The sequence below is a fragment of the Macrobrachium rosenbergii genome, chromosome 8 (genome assembly GCF_040412425.1).
Source record: "Macrobrachium rosenbergii isolate ZJJX-2024 chromosome 8, ASM4041242v1, whole genome shotgun sequence".
Classification (NCBI taxonomy): Eukaryota; Metazoa; Arthropoda; class Malacostraca; order Decapoda; family Palaemonidae; genus Macrobrachium; species Macrobrachium rosenbergii.
Genome location: NC_089748.1, coordinates 68,288,050 through 68,310,010, shown reverse-complemented (window position 1 = coordinate 68,310,010; position 21,961 = coordinate 68,288,050). Strand labels below are relative to the sequence as shown.

Genomic DNA, 21,961 nt, shown 5'->3' with positions numbered 1-21,961 from the left:
GTGTCCCGTGTTGGTCCCTTTGGCAGTGCGTAGATTAAAAAAAAACCCCTTGCATTCCTCCAAAGAGATCCAGTCTGTAAGAATATATATATACATATATATATGTATATATATACACACAAAAATTTGTTTGTATATAAATATATATATTCATATACAGTACATAATATACATATATATATATATATATATATATATATATATATATATATAAATTTGTTTGTTATAAATATATATATCATTTATATATACATACATTTATATATACATATATATATATATATATATATATATATATATATATATATATATATATATATTATATATATTCATATGCACATATCTATACATAACGTTAGAAAAATACAAGTTGCGTTCTTACCCCCTACTCGTCATATTTGTCACAAACATCACCGGTGTTTATCTGTGCAAAACCAGTACTTCATCAGTCAGACGTACCTGTTGGAGTAACAAAAGGAACGTTAATGATTTCGTGGTAAGAGGGTTAACTTTATTTCAGTAAAAATTAACAGAAATTTGTTAACATGTTTGTTTTTATTTATTTATTTATTTTTATTTATTTATTTATATTTATTTATTTATTTATTTAATTTTATTCATTTATTTTTATTTATTTATTTATTTTTATTTATTTATTTATTTTATTTATTTATTATTTTTATTTATTTATTTTTATTTATTTGTGAAGTAGCATCTTTCTAGACATCATCAAAATATTAGTTTTTAAACAACAGAAAAAAATAAGTTATTATAATTTTTGTTTTTAAAATATATTGTGAATAATTCAGAAAGTTAATCTGGAACAACGCATATCACTATTACAATAAATCAATGCATGACATTTTGTCTTCTAACGAAAAGACAGGAAGACTGGTAGCCTTATAATTTCCAAACGTGGTTACTATCTCGTGTACCCTTTATTAAAGAACGAGCCTTAACAACCAAACCACACGACCAACGCCGAAACAAAAACAGCCTTATAGCCACCGGCATATCACGATTCTCCTCCTTCCTTGTTTGTCTACGTATCGCCCATTGCATAACACTGCCTACCACGGCCTATCACAGAGAGCCCTCCTCCAGTTCAAGGTCCAGGTGACTACAATAAATAATAATGCCATCCGCCAAATACTGATGCTAAAACAGTAACTACTGAGGCCGTAAATGACTAAACCAGTACGTCATCAATATCGTCGGTCGTTAACTAAATGTTCACTTTGTAATAAGAACATTCAACTAATAACATCTTTTCATTCTTTGGTTATTTGAACTTCCGAAAACACACACACACACACACACACACACACACACACACACACACACAGAGAGAGAGAGAGAGAGAGAGAGAGAGAGAGGTCAAATGTCAAGGATTCTCACGGCCAGTGACATCGAAAAATCAACTTATACTTCAAAGGTTTATCGAGGAAATATATTGTGGCTGTCGTCAGAATCCTGTGTTTCACTTGTCTCGAAGAGTAAATTCGATTAAAAGAAGAATGAAAAGAATGTGTACAAAATAATGGAGACAAGTACGGTTAATTAAATCCGCCATTTCCAAATATCGCAATTTGACAAATTTTAATAACTCGCCAACGATCACCATTTGGCAGTATTATTCTGTAAGGGAAACCCAGGGGTGATGGCCTGAAGATAAGACGGAAGCTGGGCACACAAGGAGAGACCTCGGGTGGCACCATGCGAGTAAGATACCCACCAAGGAGATGAAATTCTCATACTAAGACATGGGTCTGCAACTGTTAACAAGACTTAAACTCAGAAAGAACTGGCCTTTAATACCAGAATATTAATAATTTCAAAATCACAGTTTACTTCTCAAAAGCAATTTGGAAATGTTAATACCTAAAACTTACAAAAATGTTTTCGTGATCAATGGCTACATATCTCTGAGCAAAATTAAAAACAGATGGTACGGTTGATTACATTATAACAAAACAACGGTAATGTATTTTGCCTTTGCTGGGTACATATGAAGGTCTGCATCCTAGAGTTTTGACCTGGGAAAACGAATGCGCCAAGATATTCTTGATAAACTGTGAAAAAGTTTGTGTTTGAAAAAGTTGTTGGTTGATTTATATGAACGAACGGTCAAGGTTACGGTCTGTGCAAAAAGTGTCTTAACGAGAACATCGGTGGAAACTTAGCAAGCCATGTTTCTCCCATACGTTTAAAAAGTTGGAGCCTGGAAGACACTTTTATAGTGCTTCTATTTCATTTCTTTAAAGTGAAAAAATGCTCACTGCTAACAATATGATTATAATCGTGATAAACCAAAATTAATCTTCTTTCGCCCTGACTAGTTCGTGTTATACCCAGCAACAATATTTCTATTCTTATAAATGAAATTCATGATGCCGTGTGTTAAATTAATTCTGTTTACACCCGCCACATTCCAGTTATCTTAGAGAGAGAGAGAGAGAGAAACGCTTATGGTTCCAAGACACCTGGTGTACACACTGATACCAACAACCCTATAGAAAGAATCTTCTGTTAGCATATTCATCTCATGAACATAATCATATGGATGTCAGGGAGTACAGTAATTATGACACCCATAAAAAAACAATGGTGCAATTCCTACGCAACAGGTATTTTAACACTTTAAAAAGGTACGGGGGAGGGGGAGGAGCTTCTGTGTTGTTGTTGTTGTTATGTATTGCATGGTGCCAACCTCCTTGAAAATAAAAATAAAAGCAAAAATAAAAATCAAATAAACAAATAAATGAATAAATTCCTGTTCTTAGTTCTGCTTCACTCAAAAAGTAACTAACATGAATCTCGAAAAAACACTTCCTTGTCATATTAGATAGGGAGTATCAATTTTGAATTCCAATATCTCGGCAGACCTCAAAACCCATATCGGGACTGCCATCTGCTGTTACATATGACATTTCGTGGTTTGCTTCGGTAATTCTATATTGACTCTATTCGAACGCTAGCCAGATAAATGTTATGCAATAGGTGGAAGTCACTACCTGTTTTAGATTACGTAACTACTAGAGGACAGACGGGAACAGCACGAGTACGCTTGAAAGTAGAATTTTACTTACATTTAAAAGGTCAATACTCCGTACATCCCGATTACAATATGGATCAAAGCAATTCGAAAAAATCAACTTGAAAATAAATAAGCTATAACAATAAATTAAACGACCGGCTATCCGCACTAACAATGGAGATGGGTAGTTTCCCTTCAATTGTTTAGGTTAGTGGAATAGGAGTTCTGTTAGCCTTGTCTCAAGATAAAGGTTTTTCTCACTGTCACATCAACACAAAATGAGCGCAGTGCGGTGGAAGTTAGTGATAATTATGGAGTTAAAAACTTCGCAAGGATTATTGTGTGGCGATATCATTGCTATTGCAGACGTCAGACAATAGCACCGTAAAAGAAAATTCTGAAAAAGCCAGTCCGCCGTACACATTTGATAATAAAGCAAATGAGATAATGTGCCAATGTAAGTGATATAAGGAAAATTTAAGATAATTTGATTATTAATGCATGTTCCTTACTGACCCTAGGCTAACTACTCTCTGAAATCACGAAATGCAAAGGGAAATACGTTAGATAAGTTTCTGCCGTAGGATGAGTTTGAGAAACAATAATGCACTGATGGCAATTATTTTTACTATGTTAGTCATGGCCAAAGTTACACTCATTAACTTTGTCATCAGAAAGGGAATCATTAACGGAATTATCATGCCATTTACGAAACCTATCTCAAAGTTCAAAGTTATGGCAAAGGTTAAAATTACAGTATTGGTGTTAGACACAAACACAATCGGACAGCCTGCCATAATGCTCTCCCTTCAAGCTAATCTATGAATGCTGGTCTACCTCTGTAATAAATCTGACTGAAATATCTACAAACAGACGGAGAGACGACGTTCTCTCTTTATGTCCATTTCTGGATTATAGTTGACCTTCGTAGCAAGTTTGGTTGAAATTCACTTGACTGCACAGGAAGACTTATGACAAGGGAGGTGTGACAGACATGGTGACGGACAGAAGGAGGGGATAATCGCCCTCGTTGAAGGAAGATATAAACAACGCAACGCTACTGACGCTCTCTACAGAAACAATTAGCGACAATACCTGCTATGCAAGTACCCAACTAACCCTCTCCACAAGACACCTACCTTCAAAGTTACGATCACTTTGGGGACTTGAATACCCAGGACATCTCCCGGATGAGCGGCGTTACACAGCCAACAAAAGATGACTCAATGCAGAAACTAAATCTCAACAAAGCTGTATTACACAAATGACACCATATGAGTTTTACACTTCATTTCAACATGCGCAATGTTCCTATAGCTAATCATGAAAAAGCTTAGCCTTTCTCTATGAAGACAAACCTATAAAGCCACTGCAACTTTCCCAGCGAAGTTCCAAAACACAAGGACCAAAGATACAGGATTTGCCGCAAAATGTTTATAACTTCGCTACTACAGCCAATCTTTCAACGACCCTTGGGCACGCTATGCTTCTGTTGGAACTATAAATTCAACCGTTGTGCTAGTGCAAACTCTGTCTCTTGGAATATTATATATATATATATATATATATATATATATATATATATATATATATATATATATATATATATATATATATATATATATATATGTATGTATGTATGTATGTATGTATGTATAATACATGTTCAGCAGGAACAGATCAGTGAAAATTACAAGGAAGGTGAGGCAACGTGTCTACCTACTACTGTATGTGGAAAAAGGATGGCTAAATGAAAAATCAAGTAAGGAAGGTAAATAATTTTACGAAGGTAAAGTGAAGATAACTTTAAAATCATAATTAAGATCAAAATCATATATATACATATATATATGTATGTGTATATATATATATATATATTATATATATATATATATATATATATATATATATATATATATATATATATATATATATATATATATATATATATATACATACATACATACATATTCCAAAACCAATAAAATAGAAGGCAATATAAATCCATGAACACTCAGCCATGTATTATATTTATAAATAAAAAACCTACTAATCGAGTGCAATATAGGAAAACTCTCAAGTTAAAAGCCTGATAAACCTGGGACCTAGTCTGATTCATGGGTGTCCATTACTAGCGACTTGCAGCCCTCACCTCACCGAAGCCCAAGCAGTGCTTCCACGGACCATTTGATAGCCCCGTTGTGTGTGGTCTCTTTTAATCAGACCTGACCAAAATCGGGATAACCTTGAGAATAAGACTAAGGATTTATAAGTGGTCTTTACATTTACCTGACAGACCAGATGTGGTGTTTAATTAACAGCTGGGATGTAACACTAACCTCCAGAGCCGATTAACTTCAAAATTTACATGACAGGCGAATGGATCAGGTACGTTTCAGAGTATAATCCTATTCCCTGTGGAATATCCTACCTATCTGTTTCTAAAACACAGGGCAATATTTCTCTTCTGACGTAATAATAATAATAATAATAATAATAATAATAATAATAATAATAATAATAATAATAATAATAATAAAAGGACGATGAAAAATCGTGGAACGCAAAAATAAATAAACAATTCCACTTACTATTATCGTTCTCTACTCAGTTTGACCCTTTTTTACATGGTTCAAGTGATATTTCTTAATTTAATGAAATGTTCGCTCACCACTGAACCAGATAAAAAGAGCATTATGACATTCACTGACTCTGGCAATCCTGTTCTCTCTGTAAAATCTGTAACCTTTCGTCTCTTATGTTTCTAGGATTCAAGAGTTGGATCCTTCATTATTTACAGACAAAAGTCCACTAACCTGATCTGCTTGTTATCGACATAACAGAGTCAAACGTAAGCTTATTTGGCCGTTATGTTACATTTAAAGTAAAATAAATTAATAAACAAATGAATAAATAAACGGACATTTCTTCACAATTCTAAATAAAAGATATAGCCTTGAGATTCAAAATCAACTTGGAGTAACTTTCCAGACGCTTAAAATTAGTTTCTCAGGTGTTTAGATATTGACGGCGTGGTTGCTAAATCAACCTTGGCCACAATAAGAGAAGCCTGTTCATGAACTTCCAATCTTATCTTCTTTAACAGTGAAATTTCTTGCTCCACACAGGAAGGTACCTAGAAGCTAGGAAAAAAAAGGCTGGCAGAGTTTTTATACTGAGGAAAGTTACATTCGTAGTTCCCATATTCACATGGAAAAACAGGAAAGGACATCATCTCGGTTAAACAGACAGTCCGTTCTTGTACAGCAACCACTACCAAGGAATCTGCCAGATCTACACAAGGAAACCTCGGAATATTATAAATTGTAAGATGAGGAGTTATTATGCTATTCTGAGAGAGAGAGAGAGAGAGTATCATCTAATGAATGGTTCCACCGTAATGAGGTGAGGATGTACCTTGCCGAGGCCCTCCGTTTGACTGTATATATTTAGGCCACGCAATGAACACACGTCTAGCGTTCTCTCTCTCTCCACCTTAGTTGATCCACAACAATCATCTAATAAGAAGCTGCATAATTCATTGTTTAGGCCAGTAGTCACACTGTTATTATGGAACGCGCCCATATGTGCCTCCATGTCCAGATCGAGATACGAAGACGAGCCGTCCCCCTCTCTGCTTGGTTCGTCTAGTTGTGAACAAGATGAGCTCCCACATAGCTAGGAAACGAGAGAGAAAAAGCGTTCATGTGGAAATGGGTTCTCCCTAGAAATCTGGTATTATTTTAGCTATCATAACGTAAGCGATTTACGAAAGGTGATATTTCACATAAATTGTATGCTTCTTTTCTGTTGAAGATATGTACCCCTCTAAAGGATTGGAATGGAAATAATATTGTCACAATTAGATGTCAACCATCTTAAATTATACTTCTGCATTTTTCACTTATTTCTGGTTAATAAGGTGTTGTTTCATCCCCACCCCCTCCCACCAACACATACTAGAAAACTAAAGCTTACTCAAAGCAGCGTATATATCAGATTATGCTCCACAAAGCAATCATTATTTGCAACTTACTGCCCTCCAAAAACAAGGAGCTCAAAACAGCAATGTCAATGAGTAATCTACATTAAACATGAAAGATCAGACAAGAAAACTGATTAACAGTGTAACTAAGCTGGCGTCGCTAGAAAGAAGTGGAGAGAAACCAATCATCCTCTCAAAGGGTGGTCGATTACCTCTGCCTGAAAAAGGCTCGGGTCAGTTCTTCTCCGTGCAAGACTGACAAGTCTTTCTCATAGTAAGGAATATGAAACAGAGTGCGATAGTTGTCTCCTTAACAGATAAAGTTAGTTCACTTCAGTTTTTTATCAATGGGAAGTTCAACTCTGTTGAGATGATGAATGGCACGACGATTAAAACTACTCAAAAGCCGTGATTCGGTAACTGTTAAAAGGAAACCAGAACTTATGGATATAATTTACATGTAATTAGTTTTGTTAAAAAATTTATAATGGTACTCAATCTATTAAGTCTAATGACCATAATAACATCGACAAAATTAACAACAAAAGAAAGTTCAGAAATTAGTGACAAATATCAAATTACTAATTTAGGTTCTTTCATAAAAACATTCTCCAGCAAGACTCAAGACGCCAGTAATAATCATCATTCCTGTAGGGACCGACACCGTCGACGCGAAGACAAGAGAAAACGAATTCCTACGCCAAGGACCAAACAGGGCATATACCAACAGGCAACAGTCCATTCAGTATGGGAGAGTCCTCCGGTAATGCAGTAGGGAGAGAGAGAGAGAAAGAGAGAGAGGACCATTTTGATCTGAAAATATGAAACTTCCAAGCTTTAAGACTTGCTTCCGTAATCTTCTTATGACTTGTAATTAAAACGTGAATTTATGTAAAATTCGCTGTTTCGATCTCTCTAATTTAACGATTTAGCTGAAGGTTACCGTGAAATATACCTATCTTAATAAATAATTTATCATTTCACTCCTATAATCACATCTCTTCCATTATAGATGGACCATAGGTACCACGCCATGCCCTTTTATAAGCTTGTATACTCTACACTTCATCATTACATGCAGTAAGTTCGAGATGAGAAATATCTTTTTTTATGAACACTGAAAGGAGACAAAAGCATTTCCTCTATAAAATCAAATCGTCTCATAAGAAAAAGGTGTCATACTATACTTACTGGTGTTAACATGGCAACGGCAAGTTCTCTCTAAAACGTTGAAACAACGATCGAAGGAGAACAAAAAAGTACGAAAACTAAATACTCGTGAATGCGTTTTTTCTTGTGTCGTGTCAGCGACCCCATATATTCTGCGAAGCTTACGGTTGCTATGAATATAAATGATCCTTCTTTGCAGTAATAGGTGGGGAAAATTACATAATCTCAAAAGAAAGATGGCTCCCTTTGACGTTACTAGATCTTCGTTTAGTCCCCGGGATTACAGACACAAATCCAGGAGATACATAATCAATTTATTCCATGGTTGTGGGCTACACGGGTTTAAAAGCATTTTCTTACATATTTTGTAAAGAAATATACACAAAAGGAGAAAAGGTAGAAAACTACCGGTAGAGTAAAGTCAGTATGAGACATCTGCTCTGTTTCTGAAAGAAAAAGAATTAGAATGACATCAAAATTTAACGTTTTGAATGCATTACTTCAGTTCTGCCTACCTCAATACCATGCTGCTTTGCCGAGTAGTCAAATCATAGCCTTTACATCTGATAATCTATTCAGCGTTGTTCCTATTAGCCATCTGAATATGCACCACTCGCTCTCTCATAAGGGCCATGAGACACGCAGGGTGTTGCGAGTTTCAGCCTACCATCATGGTAGGGTCTTGCCTCCACCTCAAAATTTTTAGTTCTTTACTTTCTCCTATGCTCCATGGAATGATCATCTTCATTTAATTAAAGAACTTAATATTGTCAGAGAGGATAGGTCACTGTACCTCCTTTTTCTTTCAATGTTCTGTCATTCCTGGCTTCTCTAAACCGCGTCTGTTCCCTTGGGAGACAAGTAAATATTTAATCACAAGCATTAAGAAGGCTAAATATTCAATCACAAGCATTAAGAAGGCCAAATATTCAATCACAAGCATTAAGAAGGATAAATATTCAATCACAGGCATTAAGGAGGCGGCACTAAATGGCTGCTGAGAATTCTACATCCACACCTAAAGACCGCAAAAAAAATGATTAAAGGGCCCGGTTCTAGAAAACATTTACAGTATCATCGTGGATTTCTTTCGTACACAACGAAGTTATTAGTAATTTTCATTCTCAACCTTCAGAATGAACATTGTTCAAGCTGCACATATCAATATCCAACTGATTATAATGACCAATCTTATCTGGCTTCATTGAAAAATATGATATACGTCAAGGAAAACCAGGTTTTCAGTTCATCTTTTCGAGCTGAACCCCATTCAGTTTACATTAACCTCGAAAATATATTGCGATATATGCCTCATAAAGCGCATTGTGATACTCATGATATATTTATTTACGTATATGAATAGTTTATAATGCTTTACTGCAATATGAATTTGTTTAGAGGAAAAAAAAATTAGAAAATAGAATTTATCTTTCCGACCGCAGTTTTATAGTGCTGGCTCTTGTTTGGTACCTGAACGTATGAGAAGTGGGGTCATTTGTATGCTGACCATGGCGATAATAAACGCTCCCCGATCTTGTTAGTGATAAAGCACTATATCAAGCACCCAAGAGAGGGAAGAGGCGAGAGATAAAACCTTAACCACCTTTGTATATTTTCATCACTGATCCATACTCAAAAATTTTTGGGATACTTAATTGAAAACCAGCAGCAAATAGATTCAAACAACGTTGCAACCTTAGGTAAAGCTAAAACATTAAAATGGTGCACTGCTCAGTAATGTGTCGGGGCGAAGCACTACTTTTAAGGGCTTGACTTATGCTTTTGGTTATAAAACCGGCATTTATCATTACATAAGTAGTTACATGAAACAGTATCGTTTTAAAAAATATATACATTCAGTAGAAAAGCTTTATTACTGCAATATGAATCTCTCTCTCTGTCATCAGTAACATCGGCCATTTGAGGGCGAAGTATGAAAAGTAAACCTCGACGGAATTTATGAAGACTAATCGACCCCACTTTTTCGTTCAACAAGAGCTTTTCCCTATAGGAGGTGGCCAAAAAAAAGAACAACAGATGATTAAATATAAATAATTTAACTGCCGAACAAAAGATAAAACTATTTGTCTCAGTTGCTTCTGACACTTGCAGAAGAAATGTTTCGACACTCTGGCCCCATTCATACAAGGCGGTGTTTGCCTCGTATCTTCCACCCACTCGTGTATTCAGGCTACCAAAGCTCTTCCCTTGCAACATCACCTACAACTCATCTATCCGGGTCTTTTTTGGTTTCCTCTCTGGCTTCCACTCAAGACTTACTAATTATGCATCCTTTTCACGTACACATGGTTACACCTTCCCAAAACACTGACCCATCTTTTTACCCGTGCTAACCAATTTACAAAATGTACATTCATCACTATTCAATAGTCCTTACTCTGTATGGAATAAGTAAACCAGCCATCTTAATGGTTTTTGTTCTTTCATGAGGAAGAGTTTTCTCAATAATCCTTTTTACCATGATAAAGGCTTCACCTGTTCTGTGATTTTTCTTCTAATTTTAAAATTAACTGTTACAAGTACTTCGCAATACCCACAAGAATTAATCCCACCTTACTACTGTCCATACTAATACTCACTGCTTCATCTTTCTGGCTTCCATGATCCTCATAGCTTCATTCTTGCTAACATTCTCTTTTATTCTCTCCTACTGAACATATGTCTAAATATCTCTTAACTAGTCTCTACAAATCAACACTCCACTAACAAACATCAGCCACTCCACACCCCATTCACAACTTTTCTTGCCCACCTCGCCCATCCATAAAAATGATAAATAACCATGGACACATAAAACATTCTTGGTTGAAACAGAACACTTCCGTTAAACCATTCTTCCCCCTATAAATGAAAATACAAGTTTTGCCTTCACAATAAAACTTTTGATCACTCTCAACACATCAGCACCCTCTACATCACATCTTTATTAGGTTTAATCTTTTTCCCTTTTATCTTTAACTTACCGCATAACATATTGATCACAAAATTTTGATAAACACACCAACTTCACTGTTTGAATTAACACTACTCAGTCTAAGGCCTACCATAAACATTCCCAGACATACTAGAAGATGCTATGCCATACAGTCCTTGGGACACCTATCACTTTTCTTTCCATGAAAAAATATTACTCACCACACCGATTCACTTTTAATCTTTCTGTCTATTTTTTGCACACATTGTGAGCCAATCCAGAACACTCAAGCATCACACAGCAGTGCCTGACATATAAAACATTCAACACCTGGCAACTTTTGAGTGCCCTCGTTTTATATATATATATATATATATATATATATATATATATATATATATATATATATATATATATATATATATATATACATATACAGTATATATGTGTGTGTGTGTGTGTGTGTATGTGTGTGTGCGCGTGCATATATATACATAGATGGATATTCGGTTCAGCCTCCATTCAACGTTTGAACGACAAACATGGAAGTGATTACTGTTTTTTTTTTTTCAGGGTAAAAAGCTTACTGGTGATTACAAACCAACAAGAAACACACGCACACACATACATATATATTATATATACATATGTATATATGTATACGGATATGCATGCACGTGTGTGTGTAACTTGGAACCTCCTTAAGCACAATATATACATCATACAACCTACATATGAAATGCGCTATTTTTATTCTTTCATATATTAACCAATGCAATACACTGAGCTATTTTATAACAATTAAGTCAAAACACAAGTTAAATTAAGGAGAAATTGGAAAATAACAGCAAATTAGATTTTCTTTATCGTAACTATCCTTCGAGGTTGTATATGTTAGTTTTTTTTTATGAAAAACCATCATGAATAAATCAACATTCGAACAACCACAACAATAATTGCAGCAGAAATCGCGTCTCTATGAACTTAACTCTTCAGAGAAGGAAAACGAGACCTTCATAACAATAAATGATGAACACTATACGCCTGGTACGTAACACATTAAATTACTGCAACATAATACTTATTCCCTTGTAAAAAAATCATAGTGATGCTTTTCCACATAACACAATAAAAATCATTCCTACAGAGACAAGAAACAGGAAGAAAATTATATTTGTGCATAAGTTTATGCGGCTTGTGAAGGTCCCCTTGACCCAGACCTGCAAGGCTACGGCCTATGACCTTTTATTACTAAACGTGAGACGCATTTGACTTAAAAGGAACCTTTTACGCACCTTTTCATCCTATCTGAGCCGCACGACCAAAGCACTTCAAAATTTTTCCTGACTGGAACTTGTATTTTATCTATGTAAATTATAAACGGAACCTGGCTATAGCCACACTGGAGGACTGAATAAAGGTGAAAAATCTGACTATAGTCATCAAGAAATTTACGTGCATAAATCATAGTAAATTTCAAATGCACAGCTGAGCAAAAAAATACAAACGTTCTCATTATTCAAAACACTCGTATTTTAATCTTTCCCACTTGCAAGCATTTCTAAATCAATATTTTTACTGAATTCAAGTTTTTAAATTCTTTACAAACATTTTAAAAGATACAGTACAAGGGTTATTGGTTTTCAAAGTCTGAACTCTAACGGCAACGACATGTTCTCATTTAGGAATTTTACTGTTGCTTATATTTTACCGTCAACACCAAGTCTCACTCTCGAAAAACGCTTTAAGTATAAATATCATCAAAATTTATAAAAACCCACTTTAAATGTGATAACATCACACCGTGATATGGCTCTATTGGTACTTATGATCCCATCAAAGCCAAGGTGTTTTCTCTTGCAAAAACTTTTAGTTGTGCCCGATGGGTATTTTCCCAATCACCTGGCAGTTGGTTGAGCTGGGACATCATCGTCTTCCTTGAGGGAAGTTGTCTACTGGATATACCATGAAGGATAACAAACCTGATGAACGTATTCGTTCTTATTTGTTTCACTAGGAACAAGTAAAACGTCGCCTCTTTCTCTGAATGCCCCTTCTCCTTTTCCAACAAATCATCAACGTCTCCCTCATCTTCGGAAACCAACCATGTTAACCTGACTTCAAAAATTGCTGCTTCCCTCGGAAGAAAATTCATCTGTACATCTGGTAATGTGAAGTGCTGTTTTGAATTTAGTGTAGGCTCCATTTCCAATTGCGGTAATATTTCTTCCTCAGTTCGCATTTTCTCCTTGTTTCCGTGCAAGTAGATGCACTGTATCTGGCTTATCACATGCCACGATTTCACACGAATGACAGTCACATACAAGTAAAAAACACAGACAAAAATCGACGACGTGAGAGCAACAATGCAGTGAATTGATGCGACGTGGTGTCCTTGGGCCCTGACAAGGTTGGCCATCATGACTATATCCAGTGTGTCGGAACCTTCCCAGGGGGAGAAGAGCATTTCCCTGTAACCATGGCAACCTCATACCCTACCACCCGCACAACATTTCCATTTTCTCTCGCTCTATGTGAGGTGAATGAGGACAGAAAACGAACTGGGCCAAATCGCAAGCAGAGACTATTATTTAGGAATTTGTGCACTTTGGCAATCACTAGCAAAACATTTCTTCGTTCTGTCTAATAACGCATTCTAAGTAACAATATTTGGTCATTGTAAAGGAGGCGGCCGCATGGAGATATCGTCTATTAATGGATTTTCTTGACTGGGGAATATAGAAAACGGTGAATACAATGCAGTGCGTGTGAGATAATTTGAGAAATTTGTCGAAATAATGGGAAATACGAGTATACCGTCTATTGTTTTTATTTTTGCTTTCATCCCCGAGGGACTGGTACTAACCACGGCGCAAAGCAAGGAGGTTTAACCTTCCTGGCGCAAAGCAGGTCTTCAGCCATGTTTAGTACCTGCCCTTCGGGGACTAACGTAAAAACATAAACGAAAGACGACCAATTTCTCATTGTCTAGGAAAATGTCTCAAATTATCTCACCTTTAATGTATTATATATACCCTTTTCTATACTATTTAGTCACAAAATTACATTAGTAAAAGACATCCTCACGCGGCCCTCTCCTTCACATTTACCATATTCTTATAATTTTTTGGCTGGAGAATACAGAAAAGGATGTACTGTATATAGTGCAGTACAGGTGCTATAATTCGAGGTAATGAGAAATTTACCGTCTTTTGTTTTTGCTTTTACTCTCATCCCCGGGGGGCCCGGCGGAGCTTCTGCCATGTTTAGTACCAGCCCCTCGGAGACGAACATAAAACATAACAAAATACGGTAAATTTCAAAACACGTAGGTAGATTTCTCAAATTATCTAACCTGTACTGAAAATACGGTAAAATTCACAATACGTGGGTAGATTTCTCATATTACCTCACCTGTACTGAATTATATACACCCTTTTCTATACTGTTTAGCCAAAAAAATATATTAATAAGCGATATCTTCGTGCGGCCGTCTCCTTCATATTTAACCAATATTTTCGCACAATGAGTCATTCCACTGGAACGTCTATAGTTGATCCCTATGGACAAAATTCACCCGACTGACTAAAGAAGTCCACTGAAACATTCTAAACTGTCTAGGCTTATCTAACACGCCTCACCAACAATCAGCTGCGACGTGCATAAAAAAAAAAACCGTCAAGACAATTTCAAAACCCTCATCAGGTGACGTATTTTCAGCCTGAGCCTCAGACTAAGAAATAGCATTAACCCTATGATCCATAGCATCTTAAAACAGTGAAGCAAGATCGTCACAGTTAAGGGAAAAATAGCAAAACGAACGATACTCGTATATTTTAATGCCAACTCTTCGGTGTTGTTTTTTCACTGTGTAACTTCGGTTGCTGCTATGTCTTTCGTTGTTTCCCACCATTTTTTTTTCTATTGCAATTATCATCACTAATGGTAGCCCTTTTATTTACCTACAATGAAGGTCGACTGCTGATGGACATCCATCCTGTCATGTATAACTGAATAATATTAAATGTTTTATATATTATCTAATTATATTTTTTTAACCCTTCTTTCACTGTTATTTTCCACTGAAAACCACATCTTACTCTTATTAATATTTGAGATAAATCGGTGGATCTTGATTCATGTTATAATTCACACGATAGTGTGAACTCAGGGAAGAATTGTTTATTTCATTCAGGACCTATTTTCATTCTAAAGCCTTATCCCAAGCCCATGGCTAACACGGCATTTTCAACCTCTTGTTCGAGGGATTATAGGAGGCATAAACAACTGCATTATTTGGCATATGCCATACCTTTAAATCGAGGTCGTATTACAAGATTTACTCTTATCAGCAACTATTTTCGTGTGTGCAAAATTGAATTCCTTCACTGGAGTCCCAACTTTAATGCATATAAAATGAAATTCTGCACTGGAACCCGACACACTTGAGAATAGAGCTGGTTGAAATACGATTTTTATTGTCGATATTTTCCTTTGCTCTTTAAGGAAATACCTTGCAGGTATTCGGGAAATCAAAGACAAAACTCTTGAAAGTGCAAGAACGAAGAGTGCAAGCACACTCAATTTTTGTGAAGATAACGGAAGAAATTCAGAACGATAAAACATTCTCATGTATTAAGTCAGAGGGCCATGACTTACACACCAAGCTTTCACATATAAAATACATTTGGAAAAGAAAAGATGAGAGAAGAGGGATTAGATAAATAATAAAATATGTAAGCTTCGATACTTAAGATAATAACAAATAACATTAAACCAACATTATATCTACAACAAATTAACAAATCCATGTGTATTAATGAAATCAAATACCGATAAACGAAATGAATAAAAGTTAGAAAATAAATAAGCAGAGGGAAGTCTTCTTGCAAATACCCTTAAAAGGGGACTCGCGCTCCCCAAGCCTGGAAGGTCATGATACAGAGGCTATGGCACAAACCATTGTTCCCAGTCATTCAATCTTTACAAGTCTTTCATATTTGTTGTTATATAATATATATATATATATATATATATATATATATATATATATATATATATATATATATATATATATATATATATATATATATATATATATACAGGGTGTTTGAAATTAGAGCCCCCTCCTATACAGCATAAACTAAAATTGATATGGACAAAAACAAAAGTAATTCCAGAACAGGCATTTATTTAAGTTTCTCTCTCAGTATTTAATATTTTGTGTGGCCTCCATCTGCCTGTACCACAGCCTACATTCTTGAGGGGTATGATTTCAGCAAATCACAAAAAAAACTGAGACTCAAACTCCATTTCCTTGAGCACTTCGGTCACCTTTCTTCGCAGGTTGTCGAGACTTGGTATACCATCATAGTTCATTGTGAGTGCTTCAACACGATCCTTTAAGATACTACCAATGTTTTCACACACATTAAGGTCAGGGGAGCTACCTGGAAATTCACTTGACAAGAACAAATCGATACCACTGTTTCGAAGCAGCTCCTGTGTCTGAAGAGCCTTGAAACATGGTGCCTTATCACGCAAAAATGTGACTTCTTCAACAGATAACACATTTTCAGGATCTTTGAGGAAAGGAAATACTCCACCAGTAAGCACAGTTTCTCTGAAGTATTCGCCATTCCATGACTGTCCTTTTCCTTTGATGATGCACATTAACCGTTTGGCTGTGAAACAGAGAAAAATTCCCAAACATTCAGGAAATTTCACAACTTAGTGATAGAGCACGTCATCGCTGATATCATCCAACTTTGCAGCCCACATGATGTCATTTTTATGATTTGGCTTCCTGACTGTGTAAATGAAGAATTCATCTGATGCGGCAACATGGAGAAAGTCAGCTTCATCCCAATCTTTAAGAAATGAACCACAAAACCATGCACGGTCTTCTCTCTGTTGCTGAGTGATGTTGGGCTTGCTGATAACATGAAATGGCTTGATACCAGATTTTTTTCAACTCACGATATACAGCACTATAACTTCTCTTCTTTCCCCTTTTTGTTTCTAGTTCAGGCGCCAATTTACGTAAAGACTTTCTTGGTCTACCCACTGCCTCAGCTATGATGTCTTTTGACTCCAGAGAAAGGATTTCAGGCCTTCCAAGATTCTCACTCTTTTCGCGATGACAGTCATATGGATTTTTGTTCCAGTTTCTTTTAACAAAGGATTCATCTCTTTTAATGTATTTAGCTATCCAGGAACGTGAAATGAAGGATGCGCCAGCATCCCTGGGCTCTCTGAAGGTTATAGCCCGGATTCGGTCAATCCATCTGATTTCCTCCGAGTCGCTAGCCATGGCTGTATCTAACTCCGTCACTCAGTCTGAAAATAAAAGAAATGTAAAATGAAAAATAGCTTAAGAGAAACTTAAAATAATGTACTTGGAGATAGGCTATAGCAGAAAACTTCATAACTTTCCATTTGTTCTGTGGAGGGGGGTTGTCTCTAATTTCGAAACACCCGGTATATCTCGGAGACAGGACCAAAGCACCTCAAGCACAAGACAGATTTTAAGAAAAATCTCGAAACAGATAAATCACAGCAATAGACGGCTCAAAGGCAAGAAGTATCTTAAGCGCCCAAATAAAATGAACAAAGAAGAGTCCCAGGCACAAAACAATAAAAGAACACCCACTTCTCTAAATGAAAGAGATGCCCCTAATCAGTGAAGGGTCACGTTTAGCAAGCTGTCGTCTTACATAGCATTTGTCAAGGCAGAGCTTATGTAAACGAAGCGTGTGAGGTGATGGTCCGTGTCAATACCCATCAATGCTATTAACGATCATCACTGCACACCTTCATCGCAGCCAAGGTCAGATTTCTCCTCTTTATCTGAATTCATTTACCTTTTCTTTTGCTACCCGTGCAGTCTTTATACATAAAAATGAACCTGTTTACAATGAACTATAAATTCATGTTTTTCTAAAGCAGAGAGAGAGAGAGAGAGAGAGAGAGATAGAGGGGGGGAGGGGAAAGGGAGAGAAGATTGTTGCTGGCATATCTCTAAGTATGCTAACAATGATGTTCACTCGAACAATTAAGGCGTGTTATGGTCATATCTAATATGCTATCTCTTGCTTCTCTAACGATAGGCAAGAAATGCTGACCTCAGAGAAATATTTTTGAGAAACTTGCGTCTTATAATCTTTTCTCCTGTTCTTGATCCCAATCCCCCAACCATACAAAGAAAACTCTGAAAACTCGAATGAATTTTACAAATCTTTCTGGGACACTCCCATCTGAAAACAGTAACACAATCTTGACAAAATTATTTTAGAGAGAGAGAGAGAGAGAGAGAGAGAGAGAGAGAGAGAGAGAGAAGAGGCAGCATTTTAAGTACCAAGGAAATTACTACCCAAAGTACACATACCAGAAGGATTAATGCTTATAAACATGATGAAGAAACATCTCTAAATGCACACATCGGATGTGATTCCAACCACATTCTTGCAGCTTGAATCAACTTCGGTTCTTAACCAGATACTGCAGCATGGTTGAACTACTGAAGAGAGAGGTAATGAAATCTGATATTTTATAATAGTTTACCATTACAATTATGACCACAGAGATGGAATAGCTCTCGGATTATGCGATTTTAATCAGTACACAAAATATCTAGTGGCATAGATCCTGGGCATAACCGCTGAAGTCCCTGTGTTATTATGTATAAAACTATAAAGCTTTCCATAAGGAAACATTACATTCCAAGGCCTACGCAAGGGGGAATTCTATTTAACTAATAACTGAGAATTTCGCTCAACTCTGCTTGACTGCTTTAACCGAAGAAATATGAGTACAAAATTTTGTTGGGAGATTTTGTTTCACTAATCTGTCATCATGAAGCTTAATAGTCGTGCGAAGTTTTTCTGTGCTTATGCTTCCCATGTTAATCTTTATTCAGGTAACTAACTGAAACAGAGTCCTTGGAAAATTCCGTCCCATCCCTCCAAAATAATCGAAAGTGAATGATAACACTTCTGATAAGATTACTATAAATCTACTATCACTCACAGAGCCATATAAATATTTGCAGTTGATTTTGATGACAATGAAGTGTGTTTGCATAGAGAGAGAGAGAGAGAGAGAGAGAGAGAGAGAGAGAGAGAGAGAGAACTTTTACTCTTCTCTGGACAGCCTTTGCCTGCAACAAGGAGACGAAGAATATGGCAATTGTGTTAACTTCCACCAAATGCTGCAAGGTCACGCTCTGCCCTTCGGCTTATTACCAGGAGGCACAGCAGAAACAAAATCATTTTTCCATTAGCAAACTACGGCTTAAAACAACTGGGTTGTACAGTACTACTCAAATATCTCTCAACTTTGAAACGAACCCATACAAAATGACAGGAAAGATAGAGATATGACAAAATACATTATTTTAAACAGGAATGAAGTATAAAATAAAGTGTAAAATCTGTACGTATATACGTAACAATTATCACATAAAGACCAAATATTTAAGTGAAAATCGATGTTATTATCTAACAAAATCTCTAACAACAAAAACTTTTCTCATAATCATGAGCAAATGTATGAAAATATATACACTGATTCACCAGCATAAACAAAAGTGAGAATGACTGGGACTTGAGACAACTGCGTAAAAACACAAGATTTTTACCCTTATCTCTTAAAAAAATCATGAACTAAATAGGAAGTCGTGACTTCACAGCTATTGCGTCGTGAAAAAAAAAGCATTACCATCTGAGTCTGTTAACCATCCTAGTATTTGCGTGATCCGTTCGACAATGACAATTCTATGAAGAAGACTTGTTCCTCAACCAGTTAAGATTGCAAAAGATCTGAAGCTATTTTTTTACGTTTATTGCAATAATAATATCGTGCATATATTCTTAGGGAAAAAAGGAAAAGACCACTGACGCCATACCTGGCAACAATAAGAGCGAAGGGTGGATATAAAATAAGAAAGAACATCAGTTTCACTAATATATATATATATATATATATATATATATATATATATATATATATATATATATATATATATATATATATATATATATATATACAAAATTGGTATCATTATGACGGGACCCAATCTTCTTGGTTCAGCATTCATGTATATAGGAAGTTTTTTTACCAACCACCACCGTACTCCATATCGTAATGCAATGGTGGCGACCAAGCAGGCTGGGAGAATGCTTTATGTATACAAGTATTATTATATGAATTACAGTAAGGTTTAATATATGCAAGGTAAAAACAAACAAACAAACAAACAAACAAAGACGTGCAAGAAGGAGCGACAAACTTTCAGCTGAAATCTCCGGTGTCCATCGAATCAAAATAAATGGGAGGGCGTTCATTCTACAGTATCTCGTCAAAGATAATCCTCCTTGATTGGAAAACTTTTCCTCTTTAACCTCTCTGCACAAAGCAGTAATGCGATCTTCCAATAAAGTTCCCTGAATTCATCAATTAGTTTAAATCGTTTTACGTTTACTTGAGCCGCTAAGCTCCTTGTCATGAGTGTTCTTAGTTGTGGTCGACAGCTGTGACGTACTGAGGAGAAAGCATTATGTTGGAGATGTAAATAATTAACTAATCATTTCTCTCTCTCTCTCTCTCGCTCTGGAAATGTAAAGACAGATATAAAAGAAGGTGTAAACGTTGCCACAACAGTAATAATAAATTTAAAGATTGCTTTGGGAATAATTCAGCAAACCATAAAAGATATTTGTCTTGGGATACTGTAATGTATGAAAATCACAAAACTAGAAAAGATGGCAAAAAAAAAAAAGGTACAATCGTCGACTCATCAACCCTAAACTTTAATTGAAATCCCCATAGAAATATTTTTTTTATATTCATTATTCCTTTAACTTCAAACGAAGGGTTTTTTTTTTATTGCGTAAAACCACATGTCATAATTTTCATAGGGCATGTATAAACTGCTTTAACCAATTCACCCGCTTAAGCTGGAGGTGAGGCAGAAACGATCAGTTATCGCCCGGTTTTCAAGAATCTACCCACCTTTCAGTGAGAGAGAGAGAGAGAGAGAGAGAGAGAGAGAGAGAGATCCTTGCTTAACTGCAAGCTAAAGATCCCCAATCACACCGATCTTCAATTGCAGAGAACAAACGATGTCCAGAGCCAACAACATGCAATTAAATCTAAGATGGATAGCAGATGATTGAGGCTGTAAAATGTAACCAGAACGTAACGACAAGGTAAAAAAAAAGTCACAAAAAATAAAGTAAAAAGAGAGGGACGTATAACATCCTAGAGGAACTCTTAATGACAGGGCAAGTGACGCCAGCGCAATGATGGGTGCGAGCACATGCAGGATCTTACAATGAATTGTGACATTGCACGCATCCATTAGGAGATGTAATACAACCTTTGCAAAAGTATTTAGTTTCTATGACAGCTTGCATCCACCCAATGCACGCAATGCTATCATGCGCTAAGACAAATTTACTGATTATGATGTTAAAACAGTAAATTATTAATAGCAGCCTGTTATTACAATATCGTTTAAATTGCTCTCTTTCAGTTTTACTGACATGATTCTCCTGTTTACAGTTATTTATATACACTAGGTGTCTGTGGGATTAATGTGTCAAGAAGTTAATACGACTGCCAAATGGTAACTGAATGGAATTACTTGTATGCGTAGGATGACACGAGAAAATTCTAGAGCACAAGCCAATAAACAGAACATATTTTACATTATGGACTCAAAACGTACTACTATAAAGGTTTGTGGAATGTGCGAAACTTCAAAATTTGGCAGTACTGTGTAATAATGTGGCGAACTGATTCTAATACTGAATAAACAGTTGGTCAAAAGGAT

At 35.9% G+C, this 21,961-nt stretch overlaps 1 protein-coding gene across 12 annotated transcripts in view; it reads right to left on the bottom strand.

Moving 5' to 3' along the window:
* LOC136840949 (tripartite motif-containing protein 3-like) overlaps positions 1-21,961 on the bottom strand; it is an 882,756-nt gene that overhangs the window by 107,009 nt on the left and 753,786 nt on the right. For 2 of the 12 annotated variants that reach the window (XM_067107925.1, XM_067107923.1), the window contains exon 2: positions 383-459. The exons of 9 other annotated variants lie outside the window; for them this stretch is intronic. The gene's annotated coding sequence lies outside the window, so the exon portion shown is untranslated. Of the gene's footprint in view, positions 1-382; positions 460-4,176; positions 4,400-21,961 lie in introns of those variants that run through there. One more of the 12 variants, XM_067107926.1, reaches the window with a different exon arrangement.